Source organism: Castanea sativa, chromosome 3, assembly GCF_040712315.1.
Source record: "Castanea sativa cultivar Marrone di Chiusa Pesio chromosome 3, ASM4071231v1".
NCBI lineage: Eukaryota > Viridiplantae > Streptophyta > Magnoliopsida > Fagales > Fagaceae > Castanea > Castanea sativa.
Genome location: NC_134015.1, coordinates 17,429,840 through 17,450,740, shown reverse-complemented (window position 1 = coordinate 17,450,740; position 20,901 = coordinate 17,429,840). Strand labels below are relative to the sequence as shown.

General features: G+C 33.4%; 1 pseudogene; it reads right to left on the bottom strand.

Moving 5' to 3' along the window:
- Positions 1 to 646: 646 nt before the first annotated feature.
- On the bottom strand, positions 647 to 6,329 carry LOC142628618 (uncharacterized; annotated as a pseudogene).
- Between the last annotated feature and the right edge of the window lie 14,572 nt (positions 6,330 to 20,901).

The window sequence follows — 20,901 nt, the reverse complement described above, 5'->3', positions numbered from 1 at the left end:
TCTTTTAACTTGGGCTTCCTTATTTGATTACAGTAAGTGTAAGGGAAAATTTGAAGGTAAGTTCTCCTGTAAAGAACCGAACAGTATCACGAAACCATAAAGCTCTTAACAAATTGAGGGTTTTTTTTTTTTTTTCCCTCTCTCTCTCTCTCTCTCTCTCTCTCTCTCTCTCTCTCTCTCTCTCAAGGTAATGGCTTTGTGGAGACCATGAAAATTGAGAATTAGGTCCTCTAGATTTTTAAGTAAAATCCAACATTTTGGAATTTGTTTATTCCCGATCATTCATTTGAAAAAGCAATTTAATTCAAGAGAAACCTGCTAGTGGTACCTTAGCTCCATGTTCATTTCTTGGCACCCAATGTTAGAAGGACAAATCAAACTCAATAATATAGGTCCTTTTGATACCCCTAAGCGGGATGATAGATCCAAAATTCTTTTGAGGCAATTTGGAAGTCGAAGTTGTTGCCAATATATATCGTAGGTAAAACATTTTTAATATACTGTATATTAAATCAGTACCAAGCCATGCTATCATGTCTTGGGAGGAGGAAGTTTGAAACCACATTAGACAGTAAAAGGACATTTAAATCAAATCAACTAAGCTCATTTGTTGCTTGGTATTAACTTTTGTGCAACTTGTTCTTAATTTAGCTTGAAAATAAATTGGCGATGAATTTTAATCTTCTTGAAAATAGTTACATGCATAAAGCAGATCATTTCTGGTTCAAGTATAGTATGGTGCAAAAAATTTCTCATACACGCTACAATGAGCTATATAATATGAACATCTTGGAAAAAATGGTACAAAACGATGAAAAAAGGGATAAGCAGCTGCAAACCCAATGCCTTAAATAATGAACCATGATCCCAAGTCGTAATCATGAGAGGAACCAAAATCAGCCCTAGGTCTCCAAAGTTCCAGTTATCTCTTGTGAAGGACAGGCCCTAGTCATGAGTGAGGTTTCATCTGTTGTTGATGATACCAAAGATGGTGTGACAGGTCATAGCAGGACATGGTTGAAGTTGCTATATTCTTTAATGTGCCAAAAAATGCGTGACTAATTTGAACCTTTGTAGTGATTTTTGGTTAGCATCTTCCATAATTAATTTCAAGGAATCAGACCAACTCATTCAAAAGAAACAGAGCTTACCTAAGTGTAGAAATTCCAGAAGAAGGAACTTTGGCTTTTCTTTCTTCAAGGACTGCTGAGTAAAAGCTTTGAGGACTCCTTTTGCTTAAGCTGCTTCCTGCAGCATTAAGGAAAAACATATAGTTCAGCAGTTTTTATTTAGCTTTTTATTTTTTGGAAATCCAGTTAAGTATGAATGGGAAAACATATGAGTAACAACAGCACAAAAAATTCCTTAATGTTATCTCTAAGATGCATGAAAAAGAGAGTAAAATCATATATAAGGACTTACGTATGCAACAAATTAACAAAACACACATAACAACATGAATAACATCTTTATATCTTAGAATAACCATAAAAGAATAAGTGAATAGCTGGTTGATTGGACAATATGAAACCGGGAATCAACACTACATAGATAGACCACAAACACATCATGGGAAGCAAGGGATGCACATGACAAGAACAAAACAATAAAGCAAGGCATTGATCAGAGGGGCATCTAAAAAAAGCAATGCCAGCAAGTTAATTGGCAGAAGTTTCCTGTCTAAAAGAGAAAAGATACTATGAGAGTATAGATTTACAAGATCTAACTATTAAATAACTGAAGAAAAACATGAAAATTTCTTGTCCTTTTTTCTTTTAAAAGACATATCCTCAGCTTCTCAGCCAGAAAAGCAAATACTGAAATTAAGATTGGCAATTACCTTATACACATTTCCAAAGCCAACTCCAAATTCTCCAATCTACCACAAGATCCTACATTGACTAAACCCCAGATCACCAACTCCAAGAAATTAATTTTAAGGAATCAAAATAAGAAAATTACAAGGAAAAATATTCCATGAATTTAAAATATCTCTGCTCATATTCAGTGAGTAATCGTACATAATCAAAATATAATGTTAACAAATGTCCTCCCTGTATACAGGAACTGTATGATGTGAAAGATATATTACATAAAAATCATAACGACACACTACTTGGCTCCACAAACAATTATAGCAATTTCACCAAAAAAATTTAAAAAAGAAGAACAAGGGATGCTGCCAAAAGTAGTCATCTTCTGATTATACAAAACTTCACGAATTTAGTTTGTATAGATTTGACTCCTTGAAAAGTCCGATTATTCCTCTCCCTATTTAGTCCACAAGATGCAAAGTGGAACAACACTCCAAAAATCTCGTTCCACAAAATGATGGAGCAATAGATGGTTCAGTGATTGCAGTTAGAATTACAAATGCAATACTAATCAACTATAGTAATGTTATCTTGATGAGGTTATCCACAGTTGAGATCCTACCTAAGGCAGCAGTCCAAACAAAAGAAGCAGCATTCCTTGGAAGTTTTTCTGTCAAATGCATGCCATTATACCCTCTTACTGCCCACATAATAAGACCATATTAACTTCTCTCCATTATGTTCTTTCCTGAACAATCTACCAAAGAAAAGAGTGGGATTTCTCTGCTCTTGTTGCACATCCAAGCCCAGGTAGATAAGGTTCATGCATTTGACAGAGGATGAGAAAGCCATTGAGTTAGATATGTGTCAAGGATGAGAGAGGCATATAGCATATATATAGATAGAGTCAAAACAATAGTAGTGTGGACTACAGGTCAGCATTTCCTAATTAAAAGTTTTGTATAAACAAAAAGTAGAAAAAGGAAAAAAAAGAAAAAAGAAAAACAAGGTACTCGACTGCATTAAGCTCGAGTACTATAAAGAAGTATTCGATTTCCGTGATATCGAGTACCATATTACTTTTTTAATTAAACAAATTTCAGGTCAACGGTGCCACCATGGCATTTTTTAGTAACTCGAGTTCCATTTAAAACTTGAGTTCCAAAAAAGTGGTACATTGCCATATATTTTTGAAATAGTGGTACATCCCCATATCTTTTGCAAAAAAGTGCTAGTGGGCCATTTGTGCCCAATATCTTTTGTATAATGCTATGCAAAAAGTAAAAAATTAAAAGGAACTTAAACAGGTTTAAACAGTCATTACAAAAAATAATATGCTTCACTTGATAACAGTAAAAGAAACTATAGCATTGTTACATGAATGCTATGTATTAGTATAGCAACAACTTTGATCAATTAAAAACTTATAAACTTATAAACTTATGACATCATAAACCAAGGTTTGATGTAATGTGTTACGGTTAAAAGAGTTTCAACCATGTGTAGAATTTTTTTTTTTTTTTTCTGTGATAAGTAATAAGTTTAATAGAAAGGAAACTGAAACATCATGTATACAGGCGTATACTAAATGCATAACACATTTAGGTTCTAAGATTACAATGATCCATAAACTCAAATAAATTATAAGGGATATGCTCCTGTAGCCATCATCTACTCAACAAAGTTCGAAAAAATCGCATCTTCACTTCTAGGATAGACTGCTCACGTCACTCAAAAATTCTAGCATTTCTCTCATGCACCACATGGTCCACATCACACAATGAGGAAAACCTTCCAGAATCCAGATAGTGCTGTTTCTATATGTCTTCCAGATTGCACAAGTATTTATTCTTTGATTGTAGTGTAATTTATCGTGTGTGTGTGTGTGCACATCTGCAACTATGGGTGAGTCAATATCTAATTGCTTCTTGAACCTCATTCTACCACAATTAATTTGATAATTGATCATTGATGCTTAGATTTTGTTCGCTATGTTTATGATCATTTTTCATTTAAACAATTTGCAAGACACTGTCATATGCTTATCCTTTTAAGATATCCTTAATTGTTTAAGATGAAGTCCTTATTAATATTATTCACAATAGATTGCTAACACACAATTCTAGGGAGTAAAAAAAAAACCCTGCTATATAACATAAGAAACATGTTTTTGGCATGTAACCTTTTAATTCACACAAGAAACATAAGTCATAGTATTAATGTAGCATACTAATTAATCATAAATTAGTCTTACTCCAAAAAGATTGCTGCCTTTGTCAGATTTTTCACTGTGGAATCTTCACTTCACAATGTTCACATTGAATACCTGGTATAACCTTCACACATAATTCTGAATCTTTTCACGAGAAGAAGGGTGTAGCCCATCAGCAGACAGGAAATCAACTAACATGCTTTTAGTGTAAGAGTCTGCTGAAAAGCCCCTCTTAGACATCACATGAAAAAGTTCCATAGCCCTTGATGTATCATTTTTTCTTAGAGTTCCTCTAATAATTGTATATAAGTGCAATCATTCTGTAAGCATCAAGTCTCATCCATTCTTTTAAGTAACTCACTTGCTTCATCCAATAACCCTTCATTACAAAGTCCATCTATCATTGTATTATATGTACTAATATTAGGTTGTAATCCTTTGTCAGAGAGACTAGAATATATTTCCCTTGCAAGTTTGAGTGTCCCAGCTTCGCAGGTACCATCAATAAGGATATGGTAAATCACAATGTCAGCATCCATCCTAGTATCCTACGACTTTCCATTTGTACAAAAAAATTCATTGCCTCAACAAAATTTTGGTTTTTGCATAGTGAATCCAACAATGTAGAGTAAGTAAAGATATCTGGAAGTTGTCCATGAGTTTGCATCTCATTAAGAAATTCTTGCGCAGCTTTAAGACTCCCAAGGGAACACACGCCACAAATAAGAGTGTTGTAAGTAACAGTATCAGGAACCAACCTCTTACTATGCACCTGCAATAACCTTTGATCAAGATGTTATAGCACCAAGCATCAGGATAACAAGCCCTCTCAAGCATCAAATCATTTACTTTTCTTGCTTCGTCCATCTGATCCCACATACAGAACCCATCCATGAGTATACTGTAAGTGATTACATCGGGCTCCACACCTCTTTGAATCATCAATTCAATCACACATCTTTGTTCAGTAATGAACCCTTCTGTACAAAGCATATCAGTAACCAGCATATTCACAAATAGTTTGTAATTCCGGTACAACTTCCCCATGCTCCATTCCAAAAAAACCCGATACTTCTACACACTGATGTGAATTGAGTAGCCCATGAATCAAAGAATTATAAGAAACAACATCCATGGAAATGCCTTTATGCTTTACCAATCGTTTCTAACAATAGACTCAAACCCTCAATCAGTAGCCCATCCATGCATAGACGGTCAATGATAACACCAGACACAACTCTATCAGGCTTACATCCTCCTCCTTCCATCTTCCTAAGCATACCAATAACCGCACCTGTTTTGCACAACCCATTTACCATTATCCCATAAGTAACCACATCAGGCCAATACCCTTTTTCCACCATTGCATTCGACAACTCCAATGCTTTCACTATTTTACAATAAATACAAAACCCATTGATCAAAATGGCAAAAGTCCTACAAACAGGCTCATACCAAGTTTCAAAATTGTACCCAACACTGAAAACCCAAAATCCAGCCGATTCAAATTGCAATAACAATTGGTCAAATTGTTCAAAGTACAAACATCGGGCACAATTCCAAACACACGCATTTGCTTAAACAAAAAAAGTCATAGCCGAATAACGCTCCATTTGTGCAATTTTGCCTAAAATCTGGCTTGAACTTCCCACTTGATATCCCACACTATGGTCTTTTCCGTTCTAAAATCTGGCATGTTGTGACCCCATTGCAGTATCCTATCTCAAGACGAAAGCATGTCTAGGAATAGCACTCAAAAACCAGATTAACTTTCACAAAGTGACCTCACAGACCTTAAATCCAATAGCATCCCAGGAAGCCGAATTTTTGATTTTTTTTTTTTCTTATAGGTAATGCAAATATATTATTAACCATTAACAAAAACAATAACACATTGTTCATAATTTATTATTTTAAAAATCAGATACTATAAACAGCAAAACATGTAACATAAGACCCATATCATATAAATTTTTATATTTGTTGCCCCACTTTCAACCATTCATTTCAACGCTGTAATTGGCAAGTCTTGAACCCATGATCATACCCTCCAGCTTGCTCTTACAACCCGAAAATAACAATGATAACAAAATAAAATCGTGTAGTGTGCTTAGCATTTTGTGTGTACATAAACACATTATATATATTACTAAGTCAACGTTTGCTTAGCATTTTCTAACTACATTTTTGTACGTTCCAAAATAGCCAAATAAAATGTAATGAGCCGTTGGTCTAAAAACCCAAACAATTCCTAAATTTATTAGAAATTAAGATATTATAAAGCAGAAAAAAAAAATACCCATTTCTATTTTTTTATTTATTTAAAATTATCCAAGTTTCAGAAACAGAAACAACAGAATGAGAATCGCATGCTGCTATTATTATTTGACTTACCTGGGGGAGTTGAGTGCTTCAAAGAAGATGAAGGAGTTGAAGAGAGAAGAGAGTTTGGTTTGGTAGAGTGGTTCGTGGAGAAGAAATTGAAGCTGAGTGTGGTCGGTGGTGGTGTTATTCGTGGATCCAAACAGGGCTTAAAGCAGAAGAGGGTGTCAGTAGTTGTGGCCACGCTTTGGTTGAGCCAAACAGGCTGGTTGTTAAAAGTAATAATAGTACTAGTGTTTTAATCAATAATTCTTATTAGAATACGCATATAAATAGTAATACTAGTATTTTAAATTGGATTTATAATATCTTATATAATTATGGTATAATTATAATAGACAATTTAATATAGGGTGTTTTGAAAAGTAAAAACATGTAAAAAAAAAAAAGTTCATACACTAAAATAAACATAAATGTTTACACAAGCTGACATGGACTTCCAACCTTTAAAATTTCAAAAATACAATTAAATGCCAAAGGAAAAAAATAAAATTACCATGCTTGTTAAACTAAATTAAAATTTAGTATTAACCTTGTGCAGTAAATGTAAGAAAAAAAAAACTATAATTATATGTAAATTAAAAAAAATTCAAGAATTTATTAGGATTATATAATAAATTTAATAATAACAAGAAAAGAATATAAATTATTTTAATTTATTAGCAAAGTCCCCATTTTTGTAAGACCAAATTTTTATTAAAGAAAAAAAATTATAATGTATTACTATTAAAATAAAATAATAAATAATGAATCACTTTTAAAATTTCTTAATAAATTTTATATTTAGTTTTTTCCGGAGTAGTATTTTAGATTTCTTGAAAATTTCAGTATTGGAAAGTAAATAAAGATGTGTTTGTTGATCATGGTCATATTTCAAACTATGGTATTTTTGTCAGGATTCAAAAGGGATCAACAACTTATAATTAGGAGTATCTAATTTTAGCTAAATATTGTCAAAAGTCTTGTAATTCAACTAATACTTTCATTTGAAACATCTAAGATATAAATACTAGTGTTTTTTGGTTAAAAAATAAAGAAAAGAAAAAGGCCTTCAGATGCTTATGTTTTATTGGCTGAATCATAAGGCTAACTCATACTTGCATTGGACATAATTGTGCTGCTGGCGGAATCGTGTTTTTGCAAGCTTGGAGAACTTCAACCATCAAAACTGGCAACCAGATGTTATAAAGTTATTTACATTATATTTTGGTATTAGAAACGGTTACTTGAGGATAATACTCTTTTTACGTGTTTTGAATTCTTATCACCAGTGGTAATAGCTCATTTGTGCATACATGATACGAGGATTCTGAAGCCAATGCTCTTTGTTTATTTGTAGATACATCAGAAATACTAGCCTCTACGCGTACTTAGAGGATTTTCTATTTTGTTGGGTAAAGGTTAATAATTTGAATCCATTATAATTTGGAATTACTATATTTTCTAATTACAAAAAAAAAAAAAAAACCTAGCGGTGTGATAAAAAGTTATTTCTCCTGCAAACGCATAGTACTCATCACACCCTTAGGTTTTTTTTTTTATTTATTTTATTTTATTGAAAAATGTAGTAATCTCAAATTATAATGAATGCAAATTATTAATTTTTACCCAATAAAATAGAAGAGCATCTGAGCACATGCTCACACATCTGCTCAGAGGCTAGTATTCTATAATTATATTTCATTTTTGGCAATTTTGTTAATGTAGTAATCAATTTATAGTGTTCATTGCACATGCATACACTTTAAGCAATAGATCTTTCAGTCCCATATCTATTCCTTTTTATTATCAATACTCAATTCAATCCCATATTTGTGGGCATATCTAAACTTTTTTTGTTGTTATTATTTTTTTTAGTGAAGTATAGAAAAAGAATACTTTGTTTTTAAATGATTCATTTATTCAAACTTTTATATACACCTCTTTCCTCAATTGTTTCTATACAGTTTTTAGATCCCTTAAAATACAACCAAATTAACCTAATTATTTAGTCAAGTGATTAACTTAGGTAAATTATGCAGATCTAGGTTAACACATATAAATCATATCATTGATAAGTGCGGAAAATAAATAACACAACGATATGATATCCTAGGAAAACCAAACCGGTAAAAAACCTGGGGAGGATTTAACTTAGTTATCCTTAAGGTAAAACAAATCCACTATGAAAAAATTGAAGTTTACACAATAGCAACTTAAACTACTAACATTCTATTGCTACCTCGAGTAGGAAACTTACTACCACAACCACGTGATAGCTCCAAGTACACGGACTATTTCTTTCTTGGATTCCCCAGCAAGCACAAGCACACTCCCACTTGTATATCTTCAAGCTCTTGAATCTGCAACTGAATTGATCACCAAGCTCTTAACATCAATCTAGACCTTGATAACCCTAAGTGTATGTAAAGGCAAACACCTCTAGATCTTACAAGAGATTCACACACACAGCATAAAGAGAAATCCTAAAACTTGGCTAGGGTTTTCCCTTTTATACTTAAGACAAACCATAAAACTCTACACATAAAACGGGTTTGGATTGAGTTGACAAATTCTGCAGAAAAACATTCTGCACAAGCTTCGATCGATCGAGTCTAATTTTTGATCGATCGAACTAGGCAAATTTACATAGTAAACCCTGCAGTTAGGGGTGACAATTCGTGTTCACGTGTCAGGTTCGTGTCGTGTCAACTCATATGTATCCGACTATATGGGTCAACACTAACTTGACATGTTTATTAAACGAGTCAAGATTACTCAACCCTAACATAACCCATTTATTAAACGGGTTAGTCTTGTCAACCTGTTTATCTGATTTTATCAAAATGAAGAAAAACATTAATGGAAAAACAAGCAAATAAATATTTTAAATATAAAATTCAGAACTAATGAGTAATTATATCACAAATAATCATTCAAAACTAAAGCATATCTCAATATCATAAATAATCAATCACAGTACATCAAAGAAAATAAACTACTGCAACTAATAAGTCTATATACATATAGTTTGAATGGTATATTGGTAAAATTTTATCAAATTAAACGGGTCAAATGGGTCAAACGGGTTCCATAGGTTGAACTCTAACCAAACCCGTTTATCAAACGGGTTCAACGTGTCAACCCGAATATGACATGAACTCATTAAGCCTCAACCCATAACCTATTAATTTCATGTCGTGTCGTGTTGGGTTCACGAGTCGTGTCCAATTTTACACTTAAACATACTTTGAGCAAGACTAAAACAAGGATAAACATTTTGATCATGGTTTGCCAACATTATAAATTGAAGTTCTAATACATTTAAACCTAAAGTCTTAGAACCCAACAGTTTCTTATATTTTTTCAAGAGAAAATTCTAATTTATTGATGGGAGTTATCTACTTATCTTTAATCTTAAAATTTAGCCACTTACTACACATTCATAATAATAGTAAAAAAAAAAAAACAGCTTAAATTTAGGATTTAACAACTACTTTTAAAACCAAGAAACTCTACGTAACATTCTTTTTATAGAATAACATTTTTTATGGGAATAAAAATGATTGTGGGTTTTTTTTGAGAAAAATAGACATGGCTATTATTTGTTTATGATAGTCCTAAAATGTAGCAACTTTGTACAAATTCATAACAAAACAAAATACAAAATTTTAATAGTTTTTATTTATTTGTGTTACGGTAAAAGGCTCACACTTTTTTGTGTTAGGTTTTTTTATTATTATTTATTTTTGTTAAAGGAAAGGCTCCAAGATCCATATTTCTTTAGTTTTTGGTGCTTTTTTAAAATTTTATTAATGGCAGTTATCAATTTTCGTTTAATCCTAAAATGTAGTTTTTCAATTTTAAAATTTAGCCACTTACTACACATCCATAACAAAATTTAAAAAGAGCTTAAATTTAAAATTTAACAACTACCTCTTTTTTTTTTTCTTTTTTATTGTAAAAGGCTCTTTTTTCTTTCTTTTTTTTTTGTTAAAGGAAAGGCAACGGGATCCACATTGTTTTATTTTTTGTTGTTGTTGTTTTTGTTTGTTTATTTATTTATTATTTATGGCAGTTATCAATTTTTGTTTAATTCTAAAATGTAGATTTTTAATTGTTAAAATTTAGCTACATTTATAACAAAGTTAAAAAGAGATTAAATTTTAAATTTAGCAACTACTTTATTTTTACAGTAAAAGACTCACTTTCTTTTTGTTTTATTTATTTATTTATTTATTTTGTTTGGCTCCAAGAACCACATTTTTTAATTTTTTGTTGTTGCTGTTGTTTTTAAAAAAAAAAAAAAAATTATGGCAGTTATCAATTTTATTTTTAATCCTAACATTTATTTTTTTAATCCTAAAAGTTTGCCACTTACTACACATCCATAACAAAAGTTAAAAAAAAAAAAAAAAAACTCAAACTTAAACTTAAAATTTAGCAACTACCTTTAAAACCAAGAAAAGGTACGTAACATTTTCTTATGGAGTAGTAAATTAATAATTATATAAAAAAAAATTACAAATTGAATCTCTCATAGAATTATACAAATGATAAATATAGTTTTTGTTGCAAAAGAAATTTTTTTTATAACAATTTCTTAGATAACAACTACTTCATGTGAGATTTGAATCATACAACGTACAATTCTTGTAAAGTCTCTCATCCATACTTATCTAATATTCCATTCCAATGCCTCCTCAATGCAATCCAATAAAATTGTGCATACATCAACCTAAGAGAGATAAAAGAATTAGGGTTAAATATAAGGTTATCATTATTATGAATAAACCAAGTATTTTAATTTTTTTTTAAAGAGGAAACTTTTTAAATGGAAAGACTTTGAATGACTCTTTTCGTTGACAAACATGTTGAATGCCTTTGAATTTATCAACAATGATGGGAATGTGGATGATTAATGAGGTTATTGGGTTAAATTGGGAACAAGGAAGTCAATACCGTACCGGAGGCTGTACCGGTTTGGTCACCGGTACGATATATTTCGGATACTGGTCAATACCAGTGTACCGTTTTGGGTTTACCGCTATTTTATATATATACACACACACACACACACACACACACACACACACACACCAAAATATCTAGAACCATGTTTATAAACATATAATATTTCACTTATATTATAGTAAATATAAAAGTTTATTATAAAACATTACCTCAATTCAGAACAAATTATTCATAATTTTAGACTTTAGTATCAAATAAAAGAAAAAAAAAATACAATATAAAAAATAGAAAGCTTAGTTGTTCATTGCATACTAAGAAAACAAATAATACTAAAAAATTAATGTAAATAAGTTACCATTATACCTTTACAAAAATTCAAAAATTACAAAACTAAAAAAAAAAAGCTTTTTTTTGTACCGGTAGGTACGCCCGTTACCGGCCGGTATTGCCCGAAATTGGCCGGTATGGCCGGTACGAGGCCGGTACGGCTGGTATTTTTTCCGGTACAATATAAAAGTGTACCGGTACCGGTGCACTGGCCGGTACGGCCGGTACCGGTACGGTATCGGCCACACTGATTGGGAAACCAATTACTGATACATTTTTAATGAGAAGTTAATTTTTTATAGGTTATCATTTTTTTTAAAAGTAAAACATAATTAAATTGGGAAACCAAGTAGCATAAATTCCTTTAAAATAAAAAATAAAAAAAGAGTTTGTGTTTGATTTCTAGACCAAAACAAAAAGAAAGAGCCCTTACCCATAAGTAGCGTAAATTCCTATATAAATAAAAAACTGGACAGAGTTTGTGTTTGAATGAAAAATTTGTACTTAAAAAAAAAAAAAAATTCCAAAGTTAATTTCTTAAAAAATAAACAACAAATTCATTATTATTATTATTTTTATAAAGAGAAATTTTTTGGAAACACGCCAAAACAAATAGAAAAGAGGCCATACCAAGTTAAATTGGGAAACCAATTACCGATATATTTTTTAATAAGACGTTAATTTGTTTTAGGTTATCATTTTTTTTTAAGTAAAACATAATGAAACTGGGAAACCAAGTAGCGTAAATTCCTTAAAAAATAAAAACTAAAAAAGAGTTTATGTTTGATTCTAGACCAAAACAAAAAGAAAGAGCCCTTATCCGTAAGTAGTGTAAATTCCAATTTGAACGAAAAGTTTGTACTTAAAAAAAAAATTCCAATGCTAATCATTTTAAAAAATAAACAACAAATTCATTATATTTTTTTATAATAAAAAAAAGAAGAAATTTTTTGGAAACAGGCCAAAACAAATAGAAAAGAGGGCTTACCAATATCCTTTCTCATGTAGACAATTCAAGCACAAAGCCTCGTGTTTGAAAAAGTGGAAAACATTGTTAGCATATTAAAAACACTTTTTTAGGAGTAAAACATGGAAAGTGGAATTCAAGTGGTAGATTTTTTTTTTTTTTTTTTTTTTTTTTTTTTTTTTTTTTTTTTTTTCTCTTTTTTAATTTAGGGATTTATCTTTTTAGTTGAAAAACTTGTAAGTGAATAAATTGAGGGTATTTTGGGTATTGAAATTAAGGATTCCTGTTAGGTTCTAAGACCTTAGGGACTAATGTATTAGAACTTCAATGTGTATTGTGTTGGCAAACCATGATCAAAACATTTAGTCTAGGTTTATACTTGCTCAAAGTTTGGTTTAATGTAAGTTTGGACTCGAGTAGTTGCAGGAAATTACTGTTTTATTTCTGCACGGCTCGATCGATAGAAGAATAGACTTGACCGATCGAGAATCGTGCATCAGGAATTTTATGCAAAATTTTAAGTCGGCCCAAATAGCAGTTCTAGCCCATTTAGGATTAGGGTTTCAGATCTACTTCTCCCACTATATAAAGGAAACCCTAAGCATGTTTTTAAAGGCTTCTAAGAGAGAGAAGAGTGTGCCTCTTTTTGTTTTTTAGGGTTTATACTCAAAAGCTCTCTAGAGTCTTGGTTGCTCATATTGCTGTTTGTGTGAATCTCTTGTAAGATTTGAGAGGTGCTTGCCTTCACACAAGCTTGAGATTATCAAGAAGGAGATTACTTCAAGAACTTGATGATCGTTCAGTTGCTGCCATAAGAGCTTAAAGATACACAAGCGGGAGTGCTTGTACTTGCTGGAGAATCCAAGAAAGAATGAGTCCATGGTCTCGGAGCTTGCACGTGGTCGTGTCAGTAAGTTCTACTGGTGGGTAGCAATAGGATGTTAGTGGTCTAAGTTGCTATTGTACAACTTCGATTCTTTCATAGTGGATTCAGGTTTACCTTGAGGATAGCTAAGTTAAATTCTTCATAGGTTTTTTACCGGTTTGGTTTTCCTGGGTCATCATATCATTGTATTATTTATTATTTCCGCTAGTTTGCATTGATATGATTATATGATTGTGTTAACCTAGATCTGGAATTTGGACTAAGTAATAATTTGGCTTGTTAACTAGGTTAATCCAATTGTGGTTTAAGGGGTCTAAATAAAAACTAACAATTCCAAATAGGAGAAGCCCTCAAATAGTAGTATAAATAATTGACTCTAAACCATGTGTGGCTCGCTTAGTGATTCCTAAAGTCATGTGAGACCTTCAAGGTCTTAAATTTGAAACCTCTAACCAACATATTCAAACATTATAGGTAGTGAAATTGAGAGTGATCCTTGCAAGTTGTTGGAATTAAGGCCCAAAATAAGTAAAACTACCCATGAAAGAATGAGTGGGAGTATGTTTGAAAGAATTAAAACTTGTAAGGTTGTTGAACTTTTGATCCAAAGAAAACAAAATCAATTTCTCCATGTTGAATATCCATTTTGGTATTTGACTAGGGGTGTGCATGGGTCGGGTTGGTTGGGTTAGGTTAAAGAGATTTTTTGACCTAACCCACCATGGTGGGTTTAAAAGAATTCAGCCCAACCTAACCTATCACATAAGTCCAATCCAACCCAACCCAACCCAACCCACATGAGCCAGGTTGAGTTGGGTTGAACCCATAGGTTTGACAATTTTTTTTTATTACTATTATAATTAAATTAAGTAGAAAAAAAAAATATATCACACTTGCCACTTGAGTTGATAAACAAAATATACATTAATATATGAACTAATATTCCAACTCAGTCATACATTAATATATGAACTAATATACATTAATATATGAACTAATATACATTAATATTGGCTTTTATATAGGATAGGAGGAAGAGCTAGTTATTTGAAAAATTTTATTGATTATATAATATATTTTAAAGATATATTAAATATAAGGGTGGGTCGGGTCGGGTCGGGTTTGGTGGATTTGAAATTTTATGACCGGAATCCAACCTGACCCGTTATAAAAAAAAAAAATTTGTAACTTAACCCACCAAGTTCTAAAAACCGACCCAACCTAGCGGGTTGGGTCAGGTCGGGTCGGTTTTGGCGGGTCGATGGGTTGACTGCACACCCCTATATTTGACCATTAATTTTCTTATAGGAGAGATTCAAAACCCCAATTCATTCTAATAACGTAGGAAAATTGGGAACGCAGTTAACTTAATGTTGCCAATATTAAAGCTTTAATTTTGGACTCTTGAAAGCTTGAGGTCACTAAGATTTCTAAACTTTAAAAGCAAGTTCAATTCCACTGCGCTACTAAGGTTATTTCCAACTAGACTCAAGAGACTCAATATTTGCGTGATTAGAAATTGACTGTGGAATAGAATCATACAAAATATTGCCCCATGACTCAAGAAAATAAGTTGGATAAGGTTTACAAGACAGGTGAAATTTGACTAGCTAGGTTGGGTCAAGTTCTTAAGAGAAGATGTAATGTCACCATATGAATAGGTATATGCAAAGTGTAAATCTGTGTGTTTTGTTTGCTTTTCCTAGGCAAGGCAAGGTCTGTGCACTGAAAGTTTTGTAGAAACGATCTAGCTGCCCGAGTTGTGACTTGTGAGGAGTTGGTTAATGAAAAAGAGATCTGCCCTCAAAAATTATGAAATCAAATACTCAATTGATGAGATTAGTAAGGCTGCCAAGTGAAGTTGGTATCAAATCATAGAAATTGCAATTATCAATGTCCAACCAACCTCTCTCTCTCTCTCTATATATATATATATCCCTCAGTTTGTTGTATCTTGTTCAGTGTTCTATTCCATACTTTTATGTTATTTTCTATAGTGTCATACTAATATATGCCATTAATAAGTTTTCATGATCTTTTTACACTCCCATTGTTAGTTTGTTTGTCTGTTTATCTGCTTGTCCCTCTACTTCCTTATATAATTGGTATCAGAGCCTAGCCTAGTAACCAGTTTCACCCTCCTTTGATTAGTATACTTTGATTATTGTCCTGATTAGTATGCTTTGTGATTTACAGTTGTCACAATAAGTGGATCCTCTGTACTTATCACAATAGAACACTGTATTTGATAATCAAGTAGAACACTAAGGGGTTATTCTCAAAGTTTCAAAGAACCTATTTTTCTTGAGTTATTTTGTGGACGTGTGAGCCTAGAAGTGGCATTTTAGTCCTGTTAGACCTTAGGAAAACAGTTCTTTTCAGAAACTATCATGGCTTATTCATCCTCAATAGTTACAGATACCATTACAACTACGTGTGACCTTTCCCTTCGTAAATTCACTGCAAATAGACTAAACTACTTGTATGAAATCTCCCATGTACCTGAAGATAGTAAAATTTCTATTACTGATTTCCCTATTGTAAATCCTTACACCGTGTTTGATAAACCTCAAAATACCTTCAAAAAATCCATAAAAAAGTTCTTAGGTCCTTTTCATCCTTCTAGTGTAACAGAATTTGTCCAAGCTTCTAAGTTTGACCAGTTCAACATTCCAGCAAGTGAGAAAGAAAATTTCATCACCTTTGCCCTTCTCTGAGAGTTTGTAATCCCTTGGCAAAAACAAGGATATACCCACCTCCATTTTTGTGCAGTAAGATTAGCATTCACCTTCCATGGCAGAAAGGGACTCCCTATAGCTTCTAGAATTTCTCTTCTTGATTCTAGATTCTTGGAGTACCATAATGCAGTTATAGGAACCGTCCAAACCACTCTCAATGCGGGAACAGTCTTTGTTACCCTTTACCCCAACTTTAACATGTCTCTTAAAGACCCACACCTTTATGATGCTCCTAAAGTTCAAGTTCAAATCACAGGAGCTTCACAAGTGCATAATACATTTGCAACAACACACCATTATCAACTTGCTTACAGACTCCAAAATCATGCTTTTGATATAGCTATTCCAGAGATAGCCCAGTCTAATGATGCTCTTTTAATCCAAGTTGACCCAGGCATGATACCTATGTGCACATTTGTTCTAAGACAGTTGAATAAAGAGTAGATGACAAAACTCTTTCCAGAATCATGGATCACAAAATATGAGAATCTTCATCAGGCGGCTCAGCCAATCCAGTCCAACAATCCCTTTTTCATCAAAAAAGAAAATGGTGAAGTTGAAGTTAGGTTTTTGGCAGCCACACCAGAAAAGGATGAAGTAACAGTCTTTCCTACTCAAATGGCTATGATTCAGCCGGTATCATATGTAGGCCTTGAGGGCCTTCAAATCAAAGCATTTGGAGAAGATGGAAACCCTTGTTATGAAGGAAAATCACCTTCTGGTCATATCTGGTGGGATGTTTGTGATTGTGCTGATTGTCAAGAAGACGAAGTTTTTGAAGAAAAGCAGACAAGATGAAAGAAAAAGTCTTCCCAGCAGCTTCTCAAAGAAAGATATGAGGCAGGAGACCCGGAAGTTAACCTCCTTGGAGAACCCTCTGGAAAGTTTAACTACTATGTCCTCTATCCCAGAACCAAAAAGAAAAATCCTCTTTCTCCTTCCCCATGCAGAGAAAATCATGATCAAAACTATCAAAACCAGAAACCTCCACTTATCCCATATTACCAGAAAGTCCTTTCCCAAATACCAAAATGTCAACCCAAGCCTCCTAGTCATACATATACACAGAAAATCTTACCTTGTTATATGTTTGACCATGCTTCACCTTCCTATACACAAAATTTTCCTCCTCTTGAAAGTTTTGACCATCCACAAGCCAACGTCAAACATGTCTAGAAAATAAAAAATCCTGTTGGAACCAATCCAGATGAATCCAAGAAACAAGTTTCTTCAGCAGAAGTAGCTTTAAATTGGCAGGCAGAAAATGCTGTTGCACAAAACCAGGTCCTTTCGAGGATCCTTGATAACCAACAAAAGATGACTGAAGCAGTTACTTATACCTTCTCGTCCTCAAATTCTCTTATTGAAGACTTGAAGAAGAAAATATAGTCAGTTGAACAAGAATTGGCAATAATTGCCTCCACAGTAAAAGATTTGTCTGTCTCCTTCCCTCTTATCAGGCAAAAAGAAAAAGAAAGAAAACAGTTGTTGATGCAACTCCAGTCTATGGAGAGTTCATAAAAGGTGGCTGCCCAAGCTCTTCTAATGCAAGTCTACATGCCTTATCAACCTCACCAATCATTGTATAAAGATCTTTCTATACCTTTAACCTCACCATTCTCCCTAATTTCCCCCTACCAGAACCTCCAACCACTAACCATGACACATCTAGCTCACAATCCATTTAAACCAAGTGGAATCTTTCCTAGCACAACCAGCTCAGCTCCACTCCAACTAGGACCTCAAAACAAACCACAAAATGAACCCTTTCCCATCAAAAAAGACAAAGAACCATTACACCAACTCCCAGATCCAACTGTTGGTGCTTCTTCCAAACCTCCAGATATGAACATGTTAACCATAGACCCTGATCCTCCAAACCAAATTTCATCATTTCTTAAAACTCTTACCTTTCAAGAATCACAAGAACCTTTTGTACTTTCGGTCATTGATGACACAGATCTAGACTTGTATAGCCTTGAATTAGACGGAGTATTTATGACAGACCCAAAGGTAGAAGAAGATGATGATGTTCTTCACCCCCAACAACCTTCAACACCACCACCACCACCAATATTTCCTCCACCACCTATCATCCCTGATCACCACACAAGATTAACCTACTCATCAACCACAGATTCAAAACACTTGTTCACCCTTGATAATACCCCTTTTCAAAATGGCATGATGAGATTTTTAACATGTATTCATGGTGCACAGCTGAACTCCAGGCCCCAAACAATATAGTTGCACAGATCATTTCCAAGTTTTTTGCAAGACTTACAAGAAGACTGCGACAATAATGGATCAACCTTGGAGAATACAGGCAAAGACAAGCAGCTCAGTGCAACACTCTAGAAGATTTCTTCACAATCATTCATAGTGAATTCCTTGGTTCACTAGCCCATTACACAGAAGTAGTAAGAGAAGAATTCATACTAATGAAATGTTGCTCTTTTGAAAGAAAAGATTTGGAAAAACATTTTGACAAAATGTTAAGCAGGTACTACTCCTTTAATGGCATGGATGATGTCAATTCTAAGCACGCTTTTCTTAACTCTTTCCCAGAGCCATTAGGACATGAAACTCTTCGCATGATGAACCTTCAAAAAATCACCCTGTAGCAAGCCTCCTTAGGAGAAATTTATCAGCATGTGCTTATTGCTCTTGAAAAAATCTGCAATCAGAGAAAGTTTCTTTCAGAAATTGACAAGGTCCATAGCAAACTTAAAGACAATTGTAAAAGGAAAGATTTACAGATCAAGTGCTATGACAAAAATTGTGCTTGTCCGACAAAAAGAAGAGATCATTTCAAGAAGTATTCTTGGAAGAAGAAACATTATGCAAATCAACAGAAGAAGAAGTCTTTCAGAAAAAAGAAATGGAATTTCCTCAGAAGAAACCAGTTCAAAGGAAAAACTTCAAAAGTCTGTTTTGTATGTAGAAGACCCGGCCACTTTGCAAAAAATTGTCCAAAAAGGGAAAAAGCAGCAAAGCTTTTGGAGCAAGCCTAGATTCATGCAGATGATACCCCATTTTCAGATTTTGAATCACTTTTCTCACTGGATGATGATTACTCTCCCCAAGCCTTGGCAGTCATGGCTTATTATACCTCAGAAGATGATTCAGATCCAAACAATACTGATGATTTAGACCTAGAAATCCAAACCATCTACACATCTCAGCCTCTTGTAGGCCCACTAACTGGCCCCACACCAATAGCCCAAGTTCACATCCTCCTTGACACTTATTCCAGACCCATCCTAGTAATAGTCTTGTTTGACACAGGAGCAACAACAACAATTCTCCATCCCAAGATATTACCTGAAAACTTTTGGATACCTCATCATCAAATGTTCAGAGCAGCCAATGGAGAAACATTTTTGATGACCTAGAAAAGTAAGCCTATTCGCATTTGAATTTTTCCAACCCTTACCATTAGACACCAAGTCCTTGGATCCCCACTCACAGGTAGAGACCTTCTCATAGGATTTGATCTCCTTCATCAAATACCTAGTCTCAGATGGTCATCAAAAGGACTTTTGCATAAAAAACACCTTCTCACCTGGACTCAAGTACCTCATTTGTTCTCAATAGATCCCTTTGATTCTTTGAGACTTCAGATTATCAATGAATGTTGTGCAACCAGTCACTCTAAATTCCTCCTTAAAACTCCAAATCCTTTGGAGAAAAACTCATCTTTTTTCATAACCTACCCTTCAAAAAGAATGAAGACGTTAACCCCACAAAAGCTAGTCACAGAGGAATGAAACCAGAACACCAATCCTTGGCTAAGTAAGAGTTATCAAGCCTTCTTTTAGAAGGCCTTATTGAGCCCACAACTTCTCCATGGGCGTGTGAAGCTTTCTATGTTAACAAGCATGCTGAACAAGTCTGAGGAAAGCTTAGATTGGTAATTAATTACCAAGATCTTAATCACTTTCTTGCAGATGACAAGTTCCCTTTGCCAAACAAAAGTGCCATTTTCAACATATTTCCTATGCTAAGGTATTTTCAAAGTTTGATCTCAAGGCAAGATTTTGGCAATTAGGAATCTATCCAAAAGAACGATACAAGACAGCGTTTTGCATCCTAGACCACCATTACCAATGGACCGTAATGCCTTTTGGTCTTAAAAATGCTCCATCTCAGTTCCAAAAAGCAATGGTAACGCTGTTCCAGCCACTCTTGTCAAATGCATTAATTTATGTAAATGATATCCTCCTATTTTCCAAAGATGTAGAATCCCATGAACAATTGTATACTGAATTTTACAATTTAGTAAAGGCTCAAGGGATAATGCTTTTAGAAAAGAAAATGGTCATAGGAGTATCTTCTATTGACTTCTTGGGAGTAAACATTTCATATGGAAAGTCTACTTTGCAGTCCCACATAGCAGTCTCTCTTACTGAATTTTCAGATAAGCTCACCAGCACCAAACAGATCCAATAGTTTCTTGGAATTGTTAATTACATGTCAGACTTCATCCCAAAAATCTCCAGACACAGGGATTGTTTAGCTAAATTGCTGAAAAAATCTCCTCTAGAGTGGAATTCAGTTCATACAGAAGCAGTCCAACAATTGAAAAAATTGGCAGACAAACTTCTTCCGTTGCAGATTCC